The 22,177-nt window shown below is 34.6% G+C and overlaps 1 protein-coding gene across 7 annotated transcripts in view; it reads left to right on the forward strand.

The window, feature by feature from the left end:
* SLCO1B3 (solute carrier organic anion transporter family member 1B3) overlaps window positions 1–22,177 on the forward strand; it is an 85,893-nt gene that overhangs the window by 28,692 nt on the left and 35,024 nt on the right. The gene's annotated exons all lie outside the window — the stretch shown is intronic.

A 22,177-nucleotide genomic window follows, 5' to 3' on the forward strand; every position in this document is an offset into this window, starting at 1 on the left:
TTTTTCTAAACAACCAATTTTGAAAAAGGAACATTGTATTTCAAATTAATTTCCAACTGAAACATATCTTGAAATAGTAACAGAAATATCTATGTCTTGATTTAAATACGTTTTTAAATCTGAAAAAGGAATTTCTTTGGGGATATTTCTGATGGCTAAGAATTTATTAATATTAAAAAATTTAGAAATCTTTTGATATCTTCTCTAATCTTCTAAAAATCTTATCTTATCTTATCTTATCTTCTAAAAATTTAGAAATCTTTTGATATCTTCTATCTCTGAAAGATATTTATAAATTTCATTAAAATAAGTCACTATATAATGAATAATATATTAAATAATTCTTGGAATTGACCTATAAAGAGAGCATATTCATTAGTCTTATAAATCACTTTGTGGTGTTGACCTAAGTAATTTTTTTTTCTTTTAAAGAACAGCATTTTTTATTCTAATAATTTAAATAATAGCAGATGGTAGAAAAGAGTTTTGTAATAATAATCAAAAGACATGAACCAAACACCTAGTTACTGACCTAGGAAAGCCATTTAATTTTTCATATGCAGGTTAGTAAAAGTCTTGTGTATTGATATTATCTTAATATTGTGACACTTTAAGGGTATAGACTCTATTGGGATTTTCATTGACAGAAAAAAATGCTCCCTGAGCAGTGTTGAAGAAACCAAGACTCAAGAAAATTGAGAAGTTTGCCTAAAGTCATCCAGCTTGTAAATTGAAAACCCTTAAACCCAAGTTAAAGCCTTTAAATCCTCATAGAGAAGTTTTGAAGAAATTTAAAAAATTAATCATGGCTGTCTTTTACCAATACTTTAGATGTTTTCCTCAAAGTTATAGTCTTAATCGCTGAATAAAGATCACAGGAATTAGACTCAATTGCAATAAAGTTTTTTTTTTTAAGATTTTATTTATTTATTCATGAAAGACACAGAGAGAGAAAGGCAGAGAGGTAGGCAGAGGGAGAAGCGGACTCCAGGCAGGGAGCCTGATAAGGCACTGGATCCTAAGACCGCGGGATCATGCCCTGAGCCAGGGGCAGGTGCTCCACCGCTGAGCCACCCAGGCATCCCATTATATAAGGTCTCATTTAACTTTGTCCACAGAACATGTTTGCTTGTTTTCAGAGATTACTGATAAAGTCTATTCTGATGAAATATTTGAGTAATGTTTAAGCAGAATAGCAGTCACAAGTAAAAGGTAGTGGTGGATGCAAGTCTAGGGGTAATATGGTACTCTGGGTTCTTTCCACTTTTAAACATTGAGGGTAACATGGCTCTCATTCGCACATGCGCAGCAAAGTGACAGCAATCTGGCTGAAATAATTAAAATTACAAGAATGGTCCCTTGCAGCATATTTGCAAGTTAGTGTGTATAAAGTTTGTTAATTGCAGTCTAATGATTAAGACCAGAGAGTTAGAATAACAATAAAGCTAACATTTATTGAGCACATATTATATGCCAGATACTGTTCCAGTGTTATACTTCTATTAGTGTATTTGTTTCTTACCACAATTCCACTGCCAGATGCTATTATCTCTCTTTTACAAATGAAATAAAACTTAGATACAGAGAGGGCTAATGAATCAATCCTTCTCCATTGCAAACCTGGTAAGTGATAGAGCGCATGTGAATTTAGGCAGTCTGATTCCAAAACCCATGCTCTCAATTCTACTCTGTATCCTGAAAGTAACTGTGGGTATCCATAATATTGGTACCTTCAAGATGCTCTGGTAGGTTGGGATTCAATGATCTTCCTCATTCTGTATTTTTTTAAAAAATCACGTTCAGGGTGCCTGGGTGTCTCAGTTGGTTAAGTGTCTGGCTTCAGCTCAGGTCATGATCTTGGGGTCCTGTGATCAAGCCCCACATCAGGCTTCCTGTTCCCCAGGAAGTCTGCTTCTCCCTCTCCCTCTACCCCTCCCCACCACTCATGCTCTCTCCTTCTGCTCTCTCTCTCTCAAATAAATAAATAAAAATAAATTTAAAAATTCACCTTCAGACCAAATAATTCAGTATCAAGCAACCCTAGGATTCTTATACTTGTTTACTACATGCAGGGGCACACACATTTACACACATTGTTATTGACATGTAATACAAACACAGAAATATATAAAAGTGCAAATAGATAACAGACTTTAAAAAATAACAACAGCATAATATGTTAATTAATTGAATTTAAATAAAATAAAGTTTAAAAAATAAATAACAACAGCATAGTTTGATTCTTTCTTATGCCTTTTCCTCAATTTTTGGACTAAACCAACTACATCATATAAATCCTGCTATATTCTTCATCTTTACACTTGTCATTTCTGAGCTTCAGATTTCTTGTACCTTTATGTTGTAATAAAAATTCTTAATAAGCAGTAGTGATACATCATCAACAAAAGACAAATAATAAGGCAAAAGTAAAAGCTCCCCCTTTCTGCCTTCATTCCCATTCCCCCTTCTAAAGCAATCAGAATAACTATCCTTTATGTAACCAACAGTAGTATTCATATCCTGCTGGTCTCCTCTGACTCACTTTCCATATTAGCCATTAGCCTTTTATTATTTGTCGGACGTGTTGAACAAACTTCTGACTTGGAGAAGTTTGTACTTGCTGTCTTCCCTTCTGAATGTTCTATTCCCAGATACCTTGCTCCTTCATTTCATTTACATTTCTGTTTAAACGTTACCTCATCCTTGACCACTGCATATAAAATACACTTTCCTATTCATAATTCTTTGATCAAATTTATTTTTTCATAGTATTTATCACCAGCTAACACTGACACACAAAAGCACAAGTATGTTTGTGTGTGCGCAGATGTGCTGTTAATGGCTTAAAAATAAATTTATTACAGTTCTGTAAAAATCTGATAGTCCTGAAATTCAGAAGTCTGAAATGGCTCACAGTGTACTAAAATCAAGGTGTTGGCAGGGCTGTGTTCCTTTCTAGAGGTTCTAGGACACAATCCATCTCCTTGCCTTTTCCAGGTTCTAGAGGCTGCCCAAAGTTTGTGGCTTATGGCTCTTTTTAATGCAAAGTTGATGGTCAGTCAGGTAATTCTCACGCTGCATCACATGAACACTGACTCTTATGCCACACTCTTCCACATTTATTTTTTCTTTCTTTTAAAATTTAAATTCAACTAGCCAACATATAATACATTATTAGTTTCAGATGTAGAGTTCAATAATTCATCAGTTGCATATAACACTAAGTGCTCATCACATCAGATGCCCTCCTTGATTGATGCCCATCACCCAATTACCCTATCTCCTCATCCACCTCCCCTCCAACAACCTTCAGTTTGTTTCTTGTAGTTAAGAGTCTCTCATGGCTTTTCTCCCCTTATGATGACTTTCCATTCAGTTTTCCCTCAATTTACCTATGATCCCCTGTGCTGTTTTTTTTTTTTTTTATATATTCCACATATGAGTGAAAGTCTGTGATAATTGTCTTTCTCTAATGGACTTACTTTGCTCAGAATAATATCCTCCGGTTCCATCCACATCAATGTAAATGTTAAGTATCCATGGTTTCTGATGGGTGAGTAATATTTCACCACATATATATCACATCTTCTTTATCCATTCATCTGTCGATGGACCTCTTGACTCTTTCCATAGTTTGGCTCTTGTGGACATTACTGCTATAAACATCAGGGTGCAGGTGTCCTGTCTTTTCACTACAACTGTATCTTTGGGGTAAACACCCAGTAGTGCAATTGTTGGTTATAGGGTAGTTCTACTCTATTTTTAACTTACCTCCCTACAGTTTTCCAGAGTGGCTGCACCAGCTTGCATTCCCACCAACAGAGTAAGAAGGTTCCGCTTCCTCCACATCTTCACCAACATTTTTTTTCCTGACTTGTTAATTTTAGCCATTCTGACTGGTGTGAGGTGGTATCTTACTGTGGTTTTGCTCTGTATTCCCCTGATGCCAAGTGATGTGGAACATTTTTTCATATGTCTGTTGGCCATTTGTGTATCTTCTTTGGAGAAATGTCTATTCATATCATCTCCCTGTTTCTTGAATGGAATCTTTGTTTTTGGGGTGTTTAGTTTGTTTTTTAGAAGTCTTGGATATTAGTCCTTTATCTGCCATGTCATTTGTAAATATCCTCTCCCATTCTGTAGGTTGCCTTTTAGTTTTGTTGACTATTTCCTTTGCTGTGCAGAAGCTTTTTATATTGATGAAGTCTTAATAATTAATTTTTGCTTTTGTTACCCTTGCTTTTGGAGATGTGTCTAGCAAGAAGTTGCTGTGGCTGAGGTAGAAGAGGTTGCTGTCTGTGTTCTCTAGGGTTTTGATGGATTCCTGTCTCACTTTTAGGTCTTTCACTCATTTTGAATTTATCTTTATTTATTGTATAAGAAAATGGTCCATTTCATTCTTCTACATGTGGCTGTCCAGTGTTCCCAACATCATTTGTTGAATGGACTGTCCTTCCATTGGATATTCTTTTCTGTTTTATCAAAGATTGGTTGACCATATTGTTGAGGGTCCATTTCTGGGTTCTCTATTCTGTTCCATTTATCTATGTGTCAGTTTTTGTGCCAGTACCATCAGTACCTGATGATTACAGCTTTGTAATGTATCTTAAGGTCCAGCATTGTGATACCACAAGCTTTGGTTTTATTTTTCAACATTTCTTTGGCTATTCAGGGTCTTTTCTCATTCCATACAAATTTTTAGGATTATTTGTTCCAGCTCTTTGAAAAAAGTTGATGGCATTTTGATAGGGACTGCATGAATATATAGGTTGCACTGGGTAGCATAGACATTTTAACAATATTTATTCTTCCAATCCATGATCATGGAATGTATTTCCATTTCTTTGAGTCTTCCTCAATTTCTTTTTTAAGTGTTGTGTGGTTTTTAGAGTACAGATCCTTTATCTCTTTGGATAGGTTTAGTCATAGGTATCATATGGTTTTTGGTGCAATTATGGATAAATTTCTTAATTTCTCTTTCTTCCATCTCACTGTTAGTGAATAGAAATGCAACTGATTTCTGTGCATTGGTTTTATATCCTGCCACATTGCTGAATTCCTGTGTGAGTTCTAGCTATTCTGGAGTGGAGTCCTTTGGGTTTTCCACATACAGTATTATATCATCTACAAAGAGTGAGAATTTAACTTCTTCTTTGCCAATTTGAGTACCTTTTGTTGTTTAATTGCTGAGGCTATGGATTCTAGTATGATGTGGAACAACAGTGGTGACAGTGGGCATCCCTGTTGTGTTCTTGACCTTAAGGGAGGGGTTCTGTTTTTCCTCATTGAGAATGATATTCACTGTGGGCTTTTCACAAATGGCTTTTATGATATTGAAGTATGTTCCCTCTATCCCTATGCTGTGGAAAGTTTTAATCAAGAAAGGATGCTATATTTATCTAATGCTTTTTTCTACATCAATTGAGAGGATCATATGGTTCTTGTCCTTTCTTTTATTAATGTGATGTATCACATTGATTGATTTGCAAATATTGAACCACCTTGCAGCCCAGGAATAAATTCTACTTGATCATGGTGAATAATACTTTTAATGTACTTTTCGCTAGTGTCTTGGGAGAATTTTGGCATCCATGTTCATTAGGGATATTGGTCTGTAATTCTCCTTTTTGTTGAGGTCCTTGTCTGGTTTGGGGACCAATGTAATGCTGGCCTCATAGAATTAGTTTGGAAGTTTTCTTTCCATTGCTATTTTTTGAAATAGCATCAGAAGAATAGGTATTCATTATTCTTTAAATGTGTGATAGATTTCCCTGGTGAAGTCATTGGGCCCTGGACTCTTGTTTGTTGGGATATTTTTTATTTCTACTTCAATTTTCTTGTTGGTTATGGATCTGTTCAGGTTCCCTATTTTTTCCTGTTTCAGTTTTGGTATTTTATAAGTTTATAAGAAATGAATCAATTTCTTCCAAATTGCTGGCATATAGCTGGCAAATTTGTTGGCAGATAGTTTTTCATAATATGTTCTTAAAATTATTTGTATTTCCTTAGTGTTGGTCATGATCTTTCCCCTTTAATTCATGATTTTATTTTTATTTTTATTTTTTTTTATTATTTATTTATGATAGTCATACAGAGAGAGAGAGAGAGAGGCAGAGACATAGGCAGAGGGAGAAGCAGGCTCCATGCACCGGGAGCCTGACGTGGGATTCGATTCCGGATCTCCAGGATCGCGCCCTGGGCCAAAGGCAGGCGCCAAACCGCTGCGCCACCCAGGGATCCCAATTCATGATTTTATTAATTTGGGTCACTTCTCTTTTCTTTTTGATAAGTCTGACTAATGGTTTGATGATCTTATTAATTCTTTCAAAGAACCAGTTTCTAGTATCATTGACCTATTCTACTGTTCTTTTGGTTTCTATTTCATTGATTTCTGTTCTAATCTTTATTATTTCTCTTCTCCTGCTTGGTTTAGGCTTTTTTTTTTTTTTTTTTTTTTTTTTGCTGTTCTTTCTCGAGCTCCTTTAGGTGTAAGGTTAGCTTGTGTATTTGAGAATTTTCTTTTTTTTTCTTTTTTCTTTTCTTTTCTTTTTTTTTTTTTTGAGAAAGGCTTGTATTATTATATACTTCCCTATTAGGACTGCTTTTGCTGCATCCCAAAGGTTTTGAATAGTTGTGTTTTCACTTTCATTTGTTTCCATGATTTTAAAAAATTCTTTCATTTTCTGGTTAAGCCCTTCATTCTTTTGTAGGATGCTCTTTAACTTCCAAGTATTTCTGTTCCTTCCAAATTTCCTCTTGTGTTTGGGTTCAAGTTTCAAAGCATTGCAGCCTGAAAATATGCAGGTGATAATCCCAATCTTTTGGTATAGGTTGAGACCTGATTTGTGACCCCGTATGTGATCTATTCTGATGAATGTTCCATGTGCACTTGAAAAGAACATGTATTCTGTTGCTTTAGGTTGGGTATATCTGTGAAGTCCATCAGGTCTGGTGTGTCACTTAAAGCCCTTGTTTCCTTGTCTATGTTCTACTTACATAATCTGTCCATTGCTGTGAGTGGGGTGTTAAAATCTTCTACTATTATTATACTATTATCAATGAGTTTCTTTAATTATGTTATTAAGTGGTTTGTATAATTGGCTGTTTCCAAGTTCGGAGCATAAATATTTATAATTATTAGATCTTCTTTTTTTTTTTTTAATTATTAGATCTTCTTGTTGGATAGACCCTTTGAGTATTATATTGTGTCACTCTTCATTCCTTACTACAGTCTTTGGTTTAAAATCCCATTTGTCTGATATAAGGATTGCTACCCCAGCTTTATTTTAATGTCCATTAGCATGATAAGTGTTTCTCCATCCCCTCACTTTCAATCTGGAGTTGTCTTGGGTGTAAAATCAGTATCTTGTAGACAGTATATGGATGGGTCTTGCTTTTTTATTCAGTCTGGTATCCTGTGTCTTTTGATTGGAGCATTTATCCCATTTACATTCAGAGTAACTATTGAAAGACATGAATTTAGTGTCTTTGCACTACCTGTAAAGTCCCTATTTCTGTAGGTTGCCTCTATTTCTTTCTAGTCTATATTACTTTTGGGCTCTCTCTTTGCTTACAGGATCCTCTTTAATATTTCCTGCAGAGCTAATTCAGTGATCACAAATTCTTTTAGTTTCTGTTTGTCCTGGAAGCTCTTTATATCTCCTTCCATTCTGAATGACAGCTGTACTGGATATAGTTAGTATTCTTGGATGCATGTTTTTCTCATTTAGCACCCTGAATATATCCTGCCAGCCCTTTCTGGCCTGCCAGGTCTCTCTGGATAGGTCTGCTGCCAGTCTAATACTTCTACCCTTGAAGGTTAATTAGTTCTTGTCTTGAGCTGCTTTCAGGATTTTTTATCTCTGAAGGTTGCAAGTTTCACTATTATATGTCAGAGTGTTATCTATTTATATTTATTTTGAGGGAGGTTCTCTGGACCTCCTGGACATGAATGCCTGCTCCCTTCCCCAGATTAGGAAAGTTCTCAGCTATGAGTTGCTTGAATATGCCTTCTGTCCTTCTCTCTCTTTCTTCTTCCTCTGAGATTGCAGTAATTCTTATATATATTTTTTTACTTTATGATATTGCTGATTTCTTGAAGCATCCTCTCATAGTCTATTAGTTGTTTTTCTCTTTTCCTCAGCTTCTTTACTTTCCATAATTTTGCCTTCTATGTCACTGATTCTCTCTTCGACCCCATTTACCCTAGCTGTTAGAGAATCCATTTTAGATGGTATCTGACTTAAAGCATTTTTTATTTTGGCCTGATTAGTTTTTATTCTGCACTAAGAGATTCTGTAGTGTCTTCTGCTTTTTTCAAAGCCAGCTAGTAACTTTATAACCATTATTCTGAATTCAGTTTCTGATGTTTTACTTATATCCATATGGATTAAATCTATGGCATAGAGTATTACCTTTTGTTCTTTCTTTTGCTGTGATTTTCTCCTTCTGGTTATTTTGTCCAGAGAAGAGTAGATGAATGAGAGAACAAAATAAAAAATATCAACCATGACCCCAGCGAAATACACATTAGACAAATCTGAGGAGGTCAGAAACCAAAAAAAGAAAAGAAAAAAAAGAGGGGAGAAAGATAATACAATCTCACCTGTGGAGAAAACAGGGTGATATACTTGGTCCTGGGTGCATTTGGGTCTGTTTGTTAGAAGACAGTAAATCCCCAAATTGGGATACAGATAATTGAATACAGTGAAAGGAAGCCAAAAGTGAAAAATATGTCTATAAAAGATAAATGTAAAAATAAAAATGAAAAAAAAAAAAAGACTTAAGGGAGACACCTGGGTGGCTCAGTGGTTGAGCATCTGCCTTTGACTCAGGATGGATTCCTGGGGTCCTGGGATTGAGTTCCGCATCAGGCTCCCCATGGAGAACCTGCTTCTCCCTCTGCCTATGTCTCTACCTCTCTCTCTCTCTCTGTCTCTCGTGAAAAAATAGATAATCTTTACAAATGTAAATACAAATAAAGACTTAAGAGGTGTCTGAGTGGCTCAGTCAGTTAAGCATCTGCCTTTGGCTCAGGTCATGATCCCGGGGTCCTGGAATTGAGCCCCACATTGGGCTCCCTATTCAGTGGGGAGCCTGCTTCCTCTCTCTTTGCCAGCAGCTCTCCCTGCTTGTTCTCTCTCTCTCTGTCAAATAAATAAATAAATAAAATCTTCTAAAAAAGAAAAAAAATTCTAAATTTTTTTTAAAAGACTTGAAACCAAAGAATTGATAAAAATAAGAACCTAGTTGAAAAGGGAAAAAAAGGAAAAAAGAAAAGAAAAATTTAAACTGAAAGACTAAAGACTTACGAGGAAAAAACCCTTGAATTATATATACTATTTTCCCCTAACGCAGAAGTTTTTAGTTCTGAGTGTTCTGTGAATTTGATATTCAACTGATGTTCCTGCTGGTCTTCTCGGGGAGCAGCCTGTTGCACTGTTTCTCAGGTGTCTTTACCTGGGCTGAATTTCACTGCCGTTGCCAGGAGCTCTGGCTCAGTGTAAGCTACTTGAGTTTGCTCTAAGTGGCTTTTGTTCCCTGAAAGGGAGATAGATAGATAGATAGATGATAGATAGATAGATAGATAGATAGATAGATAGATAGATGATAGATAGATAGATAGATGATAGATAGATAGATAATTTGCTGCTTTAGAGGATGAAAAAAAAGTAGAAATGGCAGCGCCCCAGTCTCCTACCCCAGAGCTGAATGATTACTACCCCCACTCTTCAGTGTACCCTCAGGGAAAAGCAGTCAATCCCTTTCGTGTGTGCCAAACTCCACAGACTCCTGTGGTGCACACCTGCACCAGTCCTCCCAGGAGATGGAGGGGGGTTTCACCACAGCCCCACTGCTTGCTGGGCCCCTGTTTGTGAAGTGTGTGCCTATTCATTAGGGCATCCAGACTCCTCCTCCTGGGGGAAGGAGCAGGGTCTCCCTGTGGTTGTCACTTGCTGGGCTCCTGCTTGGAGAGCAGTCAGCTAACTGTGGGGCAGGGCTTTATGGCAATCCCTGAGCTGAGAGGCCACTCTGGGGCTCACTAATTGTACCTGGCTTTCCCATGCCAATGCTTGAGAACTCTGATGCACTCAGGCACCCCCATTCTTTCTGTGACCCCAGGGATCCTGAGGCCATACTGTCCCACTTGGGATTCTACCCCACTTAGCCACCTGAGCACCTTTCAGACAGGGACATCCTGGGAATAGACTTCTAAAGTTCTGATTTTGCATTCTGCTGCTATATTACTTCCCAGTAGCTGGCTTATAGAGGCTCCCTCCCACCCTTGTCTGTTTTCCAATACATCCTCTCAGATTCATAACTCTGTACCTCCTACCTTGCAAAACGTGGTCGCTTTTCTATTTGTAGAATTGCAGTAATTCTTTTCTTAGATCTCAGGTTGAATTCACAGGTGTTCAGAATTATTTGATAGATAACTAGCTGAGTTCAAGGGACCAGATAAAATGCAGGCCCCCTATTCTTCTGCCATCTTCGCTCTCTGCCCCTCTTTTACATTTGAAGGACCCTTGTGATCACATTGAGTAAACCAGGATAATTCAGGATAATCCCTTTAAGGTCATCTGATTAGCAGCTCCATTTGCAACCTTAATACCTCCTTACCATTGTTACCTAATAAAGTCATCAATAGAATAATAGCACTCAAAAAAAGATGGCCAGGTTCTAACCTCCAAAATCTGTGAAAAAATGTACTCTGTATATATATGCATACATACCTACATTCACACACACACACACACACACACACACACACATTGTATATTTCATATATTTTATATATTCAGTTTTGGTACATGGTATGTTTCCAGTAATTTATCCATTTCTTTTGTTATCCAATTTATTGGCATATAATTTTTCATAGTTATCTCTAACAATCCTTTTTATTTCTTTTTCTTTTCGTTTTTTTAAGAGAGAAAGAGCATGTACACATGAGGGGGAATGGCAGAGGGAGAGAATTTTAAACAGACTCTGTGCTGAACCGAATGCAGGGCTCGATCTCACAACCCTGAGATCATGACCTGAGCTGAAATCAAGAGTCAGATGCTTAACTGACTGAGCCACCCAGGAACCCCATTTTTTAAATTTCTGTGGCATCAATTATAAAGTCTTTTTTTCATTTCTGATTTATTTGTTTGAATGTACTATCTTTTTTTCTTTGTCTAAGGTTTTGTCCATTTTTTTAATCTTTTCAAAAAACCAACTTTGAGTTTTATTGACTTTTCCTATTGCTATTCTATTTTATTTGTTATTTCTTCTCTAACTTTTGTTATTTCCTTCCTTTGACTAACTTTGGGCTGTTTGTTCTTTTCCTATCTCATTGACATGTAAAGTTAGAGGGTTTATTTCCTCTTCCTTTTAATGTAGATGCTTATCACTATGAACTTTCCTCAGTACTACCTTTGCTGTATTCCATAAATGTTTGTACATTGTGTTTTATTTTTGTTTTGAGGTATTTTCTAATTACTTCTTTGTTTTGTTTTTGTTTGTTTGTTTTTCTAATTACTTCTTTGAATTCATCTTTGACCCCTGGTTGTTAAGAATGTGTTGTTTAAGGGAAAAAAAAGAATGTGTTGTTTAATTTTCACCTATTTGTGAGTTTTCCAGTTTTCCTTCAGCTGTCACTTTTAGTTTCAGTCTATCATGAGGAGAAAAAATACTTGATATAATTTCAATCTTCCTTAAATTTTTAAGATTTATTTCGTGACCTAACATCTGATATATCTTGGAGAAAGATATGTATACTCTTAAGAGAAATGTGTATTTTGCTGTTAGGTAGAATGTTCTAATGTGTCATTAGGTTTATTTGCCTTTCAGTATTGTTCATGTTCTCCAGTTCTTTATTGATCTTCCATCTGTATATCCTATCTATTACTTAAAAAGAGGTATTAGGGATACCTGGGTAGCTCAGCAGTTGAGCTCTGCCTTCGGTTCCAGGCATGACTCTGGAGTACAGAGATCGAGTCCCACATCGGGCTCCCTGCATGGAACCTGCTTCTCCCTCTGCCTATGCCTCTGCTTCTCTCTCTGTGCATCTCTCATGAATAAATAAATAAAATTTTTAAAAAAAGATGTATGAATTTGTTAAATAAGGTGAACAAGTTTACATAGTAAAATTATTTAAGTAAGTCATCCCAAAGTGTCTTCAGTGTTGTTCTGTATGAGTCAAATTTTGTGGAGCTGTATACGCTTAAGAACATATATCCTTACAGTCGTGACCATTTGGATAAATAAAAATTCTAGGTTAAATGATCTTTTATTTTAATGCTTTAAAAATATATTCCTTGGTTTTATTTGTTTTGGGGCTTTCGGTCTTGTTTGTTTATATTTATACTCACTCTTGCTAATAAAAAGTGATCTGCTCTCTCTCCTAGAAAACTTCAAATTTTTCTTTGTTTTTAAGATTCCTAAATTTCACTCTACTCTGTCTAGTTTTCTCATATGCATGCATAAGTTGGTTCTTATTATCTTTCATGTTGGATATTGTCACTTTGAACCTAAAATTTTTCATCTTTTTTGAGTATTGGGAAAGTTACATTAATTATTTCTTTAAATATTTCTCATCTCTAATTTATTTTTTTTCTCCTGGTAAGGCATTTATTATTTAGTTAAATTCCTTATGAATTAGATCTTTAATTTGGTTTTCCAACATATCCTTTCATATTTTTATCTTGTATATTATTTTTAAGTGTTGTATTTTTTGTACCTCACATTTTTCACTTATTCTCTTTTATTTTGCCTTTATGTTGCTAATATCCTTTCTTATCTATTTTGTTATTTATTACATTTTATTTTAAAAAATATTTTATTTATTTATTTGACAGAGAGAAAGAGAGAGAGAGAGAGAGAGAGAGAGAGAAAGCATGAGTGGGAGGAGAGGCAAAGGGACAAGCAGACTCTCTGCTGAGTGGGGAGCACAAAAAGGGCTCAATCCCAGGACCCTGAGATTATGACCTGAGCTGAAGGCAGATGCTTAACTGACTGAGCCACCCAGGTGCCCCTTATTATACTTACTTTGAATTCTTTTTCCGTGTCTTCTAAAAACATCTACTTCTTATGTCTACCCTGTTTTTTTTTTTCTTTTTTCTCTTTTGAACGGATTTATCTTCCTCAAATTCTCACTCTTTTGTCCTAAGTTCATATTTCTCTGTTTTTGATGTTTACTCTTTCTGATAATGGGAACATGGGAAGACTAAATTTAGAATAGATGCTTGTTGATGTGAGCCCCAACAGCTCAGGAACAAGTAAGGGAGATGAGCCTTAGGGTGAAGAATCGCAGTCACTAGTAAACACATGTCACTTTGCACTTTTTAATCTGTAAGCAAATTAGCTAACCATATAGTCAACTGCCAGGATATCACAAAAGGTGAGGGATTATGACAGTGAATACATAACACTGGCTGAAATGAATCAAGTAAGAAGGATGGAAATACACAGAAATAAAAATGACAAACTGTAAAAAACACAAATGGAAATGACCCTAAGGTATTTATTTAGCCAAAAGACTGCTGATGGGAACATAATTGCTCATAGCTGGTTAATAATAATAAAAAATTTAAAAAAAAATAAGAAGTAGTTGTTTTAAGATATTAAAATTATATGAAACAATAATAAATAAATATAGTTTTAAAAGACAGAGACCATTTTTTAAAAGTGTAAGCTTGATAACTTAATACCTCTTAAATATTTAGGTAAAGGGTGCCCTGCAAGATATGCATCAGACAAGTGCTTTGTAAGTTTCACTCTATAATACACATCTTTCTGAGTTACAGTATATCTTACAGAGAGTAGGCAGGACCTTCACAATCAACACTCTTCCTGTTCTTCTGGTGCTAAGAACAGTTTGTGTAAATAGAGAGTGTGAACGGAGCAAAGTTAGAGAAACAAGTCTTATATTAATAGAGAAAAAGGATGAATCATTAACAGGCTTCCTAATTTCCATACATGTTCGGTGCATTGACAAACATTCACAAACACATTCACGAACTCATGAATATAATTTCCTTTGAACCTGAGATTGACTCTATGAAATAAGTTAAATATTATACATTATCCTTGTGTGGATGAGGAAACTGAAGTTCAATGAATTGTGTAACATTTCCATCTTTGTTAGGTTATTAAGTGAAACAAAGGGCAACTAGGTCTAGACCTCCTCATTGCAAAGTACATTCTGTTTTCTTGCATCACATGCACACCAATTCCATGGACAGTTTCTACTTTTGCCAAGAAAAAACAGTGCAGAGAGTGGGAGACATAAGGAAAAAGAAGGGGGAAAATATGAGATGTAGAATCCAGATATGAAATAAAATCAGGCGAAGAGAGAAAGAATGTATCTAGAACCTAATTTTTCTGAAACACACAAGTAATTTGTCTTCTAATCTAGGTGGAGTAGTATATTAAATTTATGATACTTTCAATTCTAAATTAAACTAAAACCTATGGAAGTATAGAGCTAATAACAAAGACATTCACAAAGCATTCTAACTAGAAATTCTTCTAAGCAACTGTTATCTAATAGGCATGAAAAACATTAGATGTAGTTTTCAAGAGATAACTGAAAGCAAAAAAAAGGTAAATGATAATTTGTAGTATTCAACAATGATAATTTTGCATTTCAGTAAAACAAGCTAAAAGAGTGCCCCATATCATCGTGGAAAATAGACAAGCTTTAAAAAATAAGAACTCTGAAAATAAAAATGGAAATAATGAAGGATTAAATTTCAACAAACATTTAATGGATGTATACTCATCCTATTTTCCAATTTTGCCTGACTTCTTATCATCCCAGCCCCCCACCCCACTTTCTATGGCTCTCTCTTTTATAAGATTCTCCCCCTAACTTTATTTGGCTGTAGTCAATCTAAACTCTTCTTTTTTTTTACATTTTCAGGCTAAAATGGACTACAGGGTTTTTGCAAAGTACATTCTGTTTTCTTGCATCACAGGCACACCAATTCCATGGACAGTTTCTACTTTTGCCAAGAAAAAACAGTGCAGAGAGTGGGAGACATAAGGAAAAAGAAGGGGGAAAATAGAGAGAGAGAGAGAAAGGAGAGAGAGAAAGGAAGCACAAGTTTGCTTTTAGAGAGAGAGAAAGGAAGCACAAGTTCAAGAACAAGTGCACAAGTACAGGGAGCATGAGCAGAGGGAGAGGGAGAGAGAGCAGAAGTCAAGATATGGTCACTCAGTGAATAAGATTTGAAGGTTCTATGGCCTCACCGCAAAGCCATAAGAATGAAAAACTAACCTTACACATTTTCTCCTGTCAACTCCAATCCAGAATCTGACTACTTTTGTTTGCCTTCCCATGTCTTTCTCCAGGTGGTTTTTGTTTTTCTTTTAGACTTTATAATTGGTTTTTGCTGGAGGATCAGTTTTGTGGGAATTTACTGAGCTCTTTTGGACATGGAAATGGTTATACATATTTAAAGATCACCCTGGCTATAGTGTGAAAAGGATAACAATGAGGAGAGATGCCGATTAGAAAAGTGGTAGGTAATCTGGGTGAAAAATGATGGTCATTTAAGTAGAAATATGAAGCGAAGCTTGTCAAAAAGAGAGATATTTATAAGGTTACATTTTTAACTTTGGAGAATTGATTGGACGTAATCGAGAAGAGAGCAGCTTCTAGCCTGAACAGCAGAAAGAGGTGAAAAAAGAGGAAGAAGAAAGAGATCTGGACATAATAGTGAAAAGCCTGAGTGGAGTTCTAAAGTAGGCATTTTGGAAAAACAATCTAAAATTCAGCAAAAGCAGTCTTGGCTCAAGATACAGATTTGGTAATCATCAGCATTTAGATGGTAATAAAAACAATGATATTTGATGAGCTTTCCCAGAAAGGGTACATGGAGTAAAAAAAGAAGAGAGTCTGAAACACAACCCTGAAAAAGAAATTTGAACCGTGAGAATAACATAAGCCTGCTCAGGATACTTGAGAGGAGTGATGCAAAAAACAGGATTTGATTCATGCAAATGTAAACAACTCAGTTTTACTGGAAAGGACAGGAAAGAGAATTATGGAAAAGTGAGGGTGCAGTGCAGCAGGAGGTTATTTTAATGGAATAAACTTGAAAATTGATTAATTATACAGCTATTCCCTAGCAAATTTCAAAACAACCTCCAGACAAGACTCTCTTGAGCCACAAACCTGCCAGTTGTGTCTACTTGATGCACATTTATTCTTAGGAATCTCAAACCTGTGAAAAACTGATTTCAGTGTTTTTAACCCCAAGACTTCTCTTTTTCTCATATCAAATAACAATGTTAGAACATACAATTATCTAAACTAGAAACTTGGAAAATAAAATCAGAAAATTTATTTTCCCTTATTCCCAATCTTATTGATTCTCCCCTTAAACTCTCCAAAGTGTGTTTGTGATCTTTTGTTTCTTTTCCAACAGACTTTTTTTTTTTTTCCTGAAGTCAGCTAACAAATTTCTTTGTCATAAGTCCATCTTCTACATAGATACCGGAATTAAGCACCTAAAATCTAATTTCCTTATATTACATTTAAAAATACAATTTCATCCCCCAATGTTTGGCATATTTCTATCCTTATATTCCACCTACATAGATACTCTTTTTTGTTTTGCAAATGATTTGTGTTCTTTCAATACATGGGCTTTGAATGTGTTTCCTATTTTGTTTTAAATGTTTATTCTTCAATTTCTAAGCTTCTATTATTTCTTCAAAACTTAGTTCAGGGATACCTGGGTTGCTCAGTAGTAGATCGTCTGCCTTTGGCTCAGGGCATCAAGGGTCCCGGGATCAAGTCCCACATGGGGCTCCCTGCATGGGGCCTCCTTTTCCCTCTGCCTATGTCTCTGCATCTCTCTCCATGTCTCTCATGAATAAACAAGTAAATAAATCCTTAAAAAAAAAAAAAAGACTTAGTTCAGATGTCACTATATCTACAGAAACTTTAACCAGTGTAGACAATATTAAGCATCTTTCCTATGTACTCATGACATTATAAATTTATAGTATTCTTTACATTATTATGCTGGCATTATTTATTGTTTTTGCCCCAGAAATTATGTTTTTTTAGGGCATTTATTATGTCTAGCTTTTCTTCCCTTCTTACTCTGCACCTGTCTCAACTCTAAGATATTGTGGAGTAATTGCCATATTGGAATTGCTCAATAAATGTTTGTTGAGTAAATGAATTGAGGTTCAAGTGAGTTAACTGAGTTAATCATGGCTGTACCTCTGGCAAAATAGAAACTTGGAACCATCTTCTGACTTCAATTCCAGAACTCTTGACAAAAAAATAAATAAATAAAAAAATAAAAAAATAATGAACTGACAGGCCTGATTACAGGTAAACATAGACTTTATCTCTTACCTAAATACCAGCTATTTCTTTCTACCTGTGATACTTTAATAACCGTTTGATAATTGTGAACATTTGTATTTCTGTTTTGAAATCTTTCAGTCTTAAATTCTCTACCTCATGACATAGGCATTTTAATGATTTTTACTAAAGATTTCAGCTTTCTTGTTCCTTTTTTTTTAAGATCTGAGAAAATCATCATATCATTCTTTCTCTGCACTTCAGTCCTGCATTAGGGACAGAGTTAAAATGCCCATCTCACAGAGTTATAGTTAGATTAAAAGAAGGCACATTTATAAATCAATCCCAGCTCACTGGGGAGATTCTACTGTGGTTATGTGTTTATATCTATTACCTTTTTCCTTTAAATTTTATTTTATTTTATTTCCTTTTTATTTTTTAAATTTTATTTTATTTAAATTCAATTAATTAACATGTAGTATATTATTAGTTTCAGAGATAGAGTTCAGTGAACTTTTTCCTTTCTAAAAAAAAAATAGCTTGGAATTCTGCTGTGAAGTTTTTTACCCTTTTGAATCTCTTATCTAGAGCTAATTTTCTTTTCAAAATTGAAGAAATGGATTGTTAAAAGCTTTCTCTAAACTTTTAGAAATTTCCTTGTAAAGGACAGGGTTTATATTTGGTTATATTTATATCTGCTCTAATGAGATGTTCTGTTATTTTCTGAAATTTTCTCCTCTTTGATTTCACAAATGAGTGCTTTGATGGTCAGCATTTAGATGAGCATATTTTTCTATTTCCTCAATAATCAATAAATCATATTGTCAATACGCTCATTACTGATTCTGCAATACCTTTAATAGCACATGGCATAAAACTGTGTTTAGCTAAATGATTGTAAGTCCTTTTTGATCTGAATGAATTTAAAGCTAAAAGCTGGATGATGGTAGTTCACAATGGTAATAAAAATACACATCAGTATTTACTGTGTGGCTAGTACTATGCCAAGATCTTTATGTATATTATTTCAATTAATCATTATAATAACTTTTGTATGATTATCTCCATCTAAAAAATGAGGAAACTAAAAAAATGAAAGGTTTCACTACATGTCCACTCCATAATTTAGCCAACAATCTCAAAACATTTATTGAGTCTTTGCTTATTATGTGTCAGGTATCTGAGTTTGATAGAGAGCCTAATAATATTTTTTCTATTTATTTATTAGAAGAGAAACCAAAACTGGAAGCCTTTCTGTTCTTTATAGCAGACTGAGCATAAGACAGAAGCCATGTCTTCCTACAATTTTAATAAATAATCTTAAAAAGTATTAAAAGCAACTTAATAACTCTGCTAGAACACAAGGATGAGGTTAGATATGGGCTCTTTATATATAGCCTTTATTCTGCTGAGATACTTTCCTTCTATTCCTAATTTGTTGAGTGCTACTATCATAAGACTGCTGAATTTTCTGAAATGCTTTTTCTGCATCTATTGAGATGATTATGTGGTTTTATTCTTCATTTTGTTATTTTTTTTTTAAGAATTTATTTATTTTTTCATGAGAGACACACAGAGAGAGGCAGAGACACAGGCAGAGGGAGAAGCAGGCTCCCAGAGCTGAAGGCAGACACTCAACCACTGAGCCACCCAAGCGTCTCTATTCTTCATTCTGTTAATGTGATATATTAGATTGGGTAATTTTCATATGTTGAATCCAACTTGCATTCAAGCTACAAATTCCACTTGGTGATGATGTATGATCCTTTTAATGCATTGTTAATTACTGTTTGCAAGGATTTTTTTGAGAAATTTTACAATACTCATCAGAGATATTAGTCTGTAGTTCATTTCCTTGTGATGTCTTTGTCCAGCTTTAATATCAGGTAATGTGGCCTCATTTAATGAATTTGGGAGTATCTCCTTCTTTTCAATTCTTTGGAAGTGTTTGAGAAGTATTAGCATTAATTCTTTTTTAAATGTGTGGTAGAATTCTCCAGTGAAACTGTCTTGTCCTGGGCTTTCTTTGTTGGGAAGTTTCTAATTGCAGCTTTAATCTCCTCACTACATGCAGATCTGTTCAGATTTTTAGATTGCTATGTTTGTTTACCCAATTCTTTGGCATATAATTTTTCATAGTTGTGTCATAACTTATTTTACTTCTGTGGCATTATTTGTAATGTCTCCTCTTTCATATCTTATTTTAGCTATTTGAGTCTCTTTTTCTCAGTTAATCTGTCAAATTTGTTGATCTCTTTAAAAACCAAACTCTTAGTTTCATTGATTTTTTCTATTCCCTTTTCATTGATCTACACTCCAATAGTTTCTTTTTTTTTAAATTAATTTTTAATGGTGTTCAATTTACCAACATACAGAAAAACACCCAGTGCTCATCACGTCAAGTGTCCGCCTCAGTGCCCGTCACCCATTCCCCTCCACCCCCCGCCCTCCTCCCCTTCCACCACCCCTAGTTCGTTTCCCAGAGTTAGGAGTCTTTATGTTCTGTCTCCCTTCCTGATATTTCCCAACATTTCTTTTCCCTTCCTTTATATTCCCTTTCACTATTATTTATATTCCCCAAATGAATGAGAACATACACTGTCCTTCTCCGATTGACTTATTTCACTCAGCATAATACCCTCCAGTTCCATCCACGTTGAAGCAAATGGTGGGTATTTGTCGTCCAATAGTTTCTACTATTAGTTTTGTCACTGTTTGCTTCATATATTTGACTGTTTTAATGTTAGTTACATATATATGTTTGTAATTGTTATATTTTCATGATAAATTGACCCTTTTTCATTATATAATGTCCTTTGTCTTTTGTGACAGTTTTTGTCTTAAAGACTATTTTGTCTGTAAAAGTACAGCCTCTCCTGTTCTCTTTAGGTTCTTGTTTGCATAAAATATTAGTTTTCACCTGTTTGGGCAGCTATAACAAAAATACCATAGACTGGGTGGTTTAAATAAAAAAATATTTCTCATAGTTTTGGAGGTTGAGAAATTCAAAATCAAAGATTTTGGCAGATTAGGCTACTGGTGTTGACTTGTTTCCTGATTCATAGATGTCTATTTTCTCATTGTGTCTTCATATGATGGAAAAAGGGCATGAGAACTCTCTGGGGTATATTTTACAAGGAACTAATCCTATTCATAGGAGCTCTGTCCTCTTGACATAACAACTTCCCAAAGGCTGCATTTCTTAATACCATTTCTTTGGTGGCTAGGTTTTCAACATGAATTTTGAAGGAACAGAAACATTAGCTTATTACATACCCTTTCATTTTTAGCATTTTGGTATCCTAGAACCAAAGTGAATCCTTTATAGACAGCATATAGTTGAATCTTATTTTCTTAATCAATTCAGGCAATTTAATCAAGTTATGTTTAAATTAATTATGGGTAGGAAAGAACAATTACCATGTTGTCAATTGTTTCTGTCTTAAAATTTTTTGTTCTCTTTCCCTCCTTGAATTTTTAGTGTTTATTATTTATTTATTTATTTATTTATTTATTTATTTATTTATTGTAATGGTGTGTTTTGATTCTGTATTCATTTCCCTTTATGTGTACTTTATAGACATGTTTTTGTGGGTACCATTGCAATACATAAAACAAGTTATAGTTATAACCATCTGTTTTAAACTAAGAACAACTAAACTTCAATTGCATGTGAAAACTACTCTTTTATGTATTTGCCCCATCCTACTTTGTTGTTAATGACACAAATTACTCCTCTTCAATTGCATTAACATAGATTTATAATTACTTTTTACTCTTTTAAAAGTCTGTTAAGTTTATAAGTGATTTACTCATCTACATTGCAATAATACAGGATTTTATACTTCCTTTACTAGGGAATTTTATATTTCGGTATGGTTCTGTGCTGCTATTCATCATCCATTCACTTCAATTTCTAGAACTCTCAGTATTTCTTGGAGGAAAAAATCTAGTGGTTGTAATTCCCTCAGTTTTGACTTACTGGGAAAATCTTGATTTCTCCTTGTTCTTTAAGGACAGTTTTGACAGATATAATATTCTTGTTGACAGTCTTTTTCTTTTAGTACTTTGAATATTTTATTCTATTCCTTTCTAGAATAAGGTTTTTTACTGAAAAATGTGATGATAATCTAAGGAGAATTCTCTTGTATGTGATGAGTTGCTTTTCTTTTACTGCTTTCAAGATTTTCTTTTTGTCTGTGACTTTTGACAATTTGATTATGATGTGTCATGATGTAAGTCTCATCACGTTTTGTCCTAGATGAGCTTCTTTGAATTTATGAAATTTACATGTACATTTCTTTACTTAGATTTGGAAAATTTGAGGCTATAGTTGTTAAATAATTTTTCTGCCCCTTTCTCTTTCTTCTTCTGGTATTTTCATAATGCAATACTATTCTGCTTGATGGTGGTGTCCCACAGGTCCTTTACATTTTTCATTTTTATTCATTCTTTTTTCTTTTTTTTCCCTTGGCCTACTCTGAGTTTGTTGATTCTTTTTCTGTCTGGTCAAGTTTAATTTAGAGTTAGTCTAGTGAAGTTTTCAATCCAAGTAATGTCTTCTTCAGTTCCAGAATTTCTGTTTGGTTCTTCTTCCTAATTTCTATTTCTTCATTAATAATATCACTTATTTCTTCAAATATGCTGCGGTTTCCTCTTCCTTTATATGTCGTATCTTTTTTGTTGGAATTTTGGCATTTGAAGAATCAGCCAATTATTTCAACTTTGTGGTTTTGTACAGGGATGTGTTTTACTAGTTAAGCTAGAGATTCTTTAGACCTCTCAAGTTTTTTTCTGGGTATGTGTCCTCCTTGGGCTATTTGAAGAAGTTTGATGTCTGTCTACTTAGGAGTTCTTCCTGGGGTCTGA

Source organism: Vulpes lagopus, chromosome 21, assembly GCF_018345385.1.
Source record: "Vulpes lagopus strain Blue_001 chromosome 21, ASM1834538v1, whole genome shotgun sequence".
NCBI lineage: Eukaryota > Metazoa > Chordata > Mammalia > Carnivora > Canidae > Vulpes > Vulpes lagopus.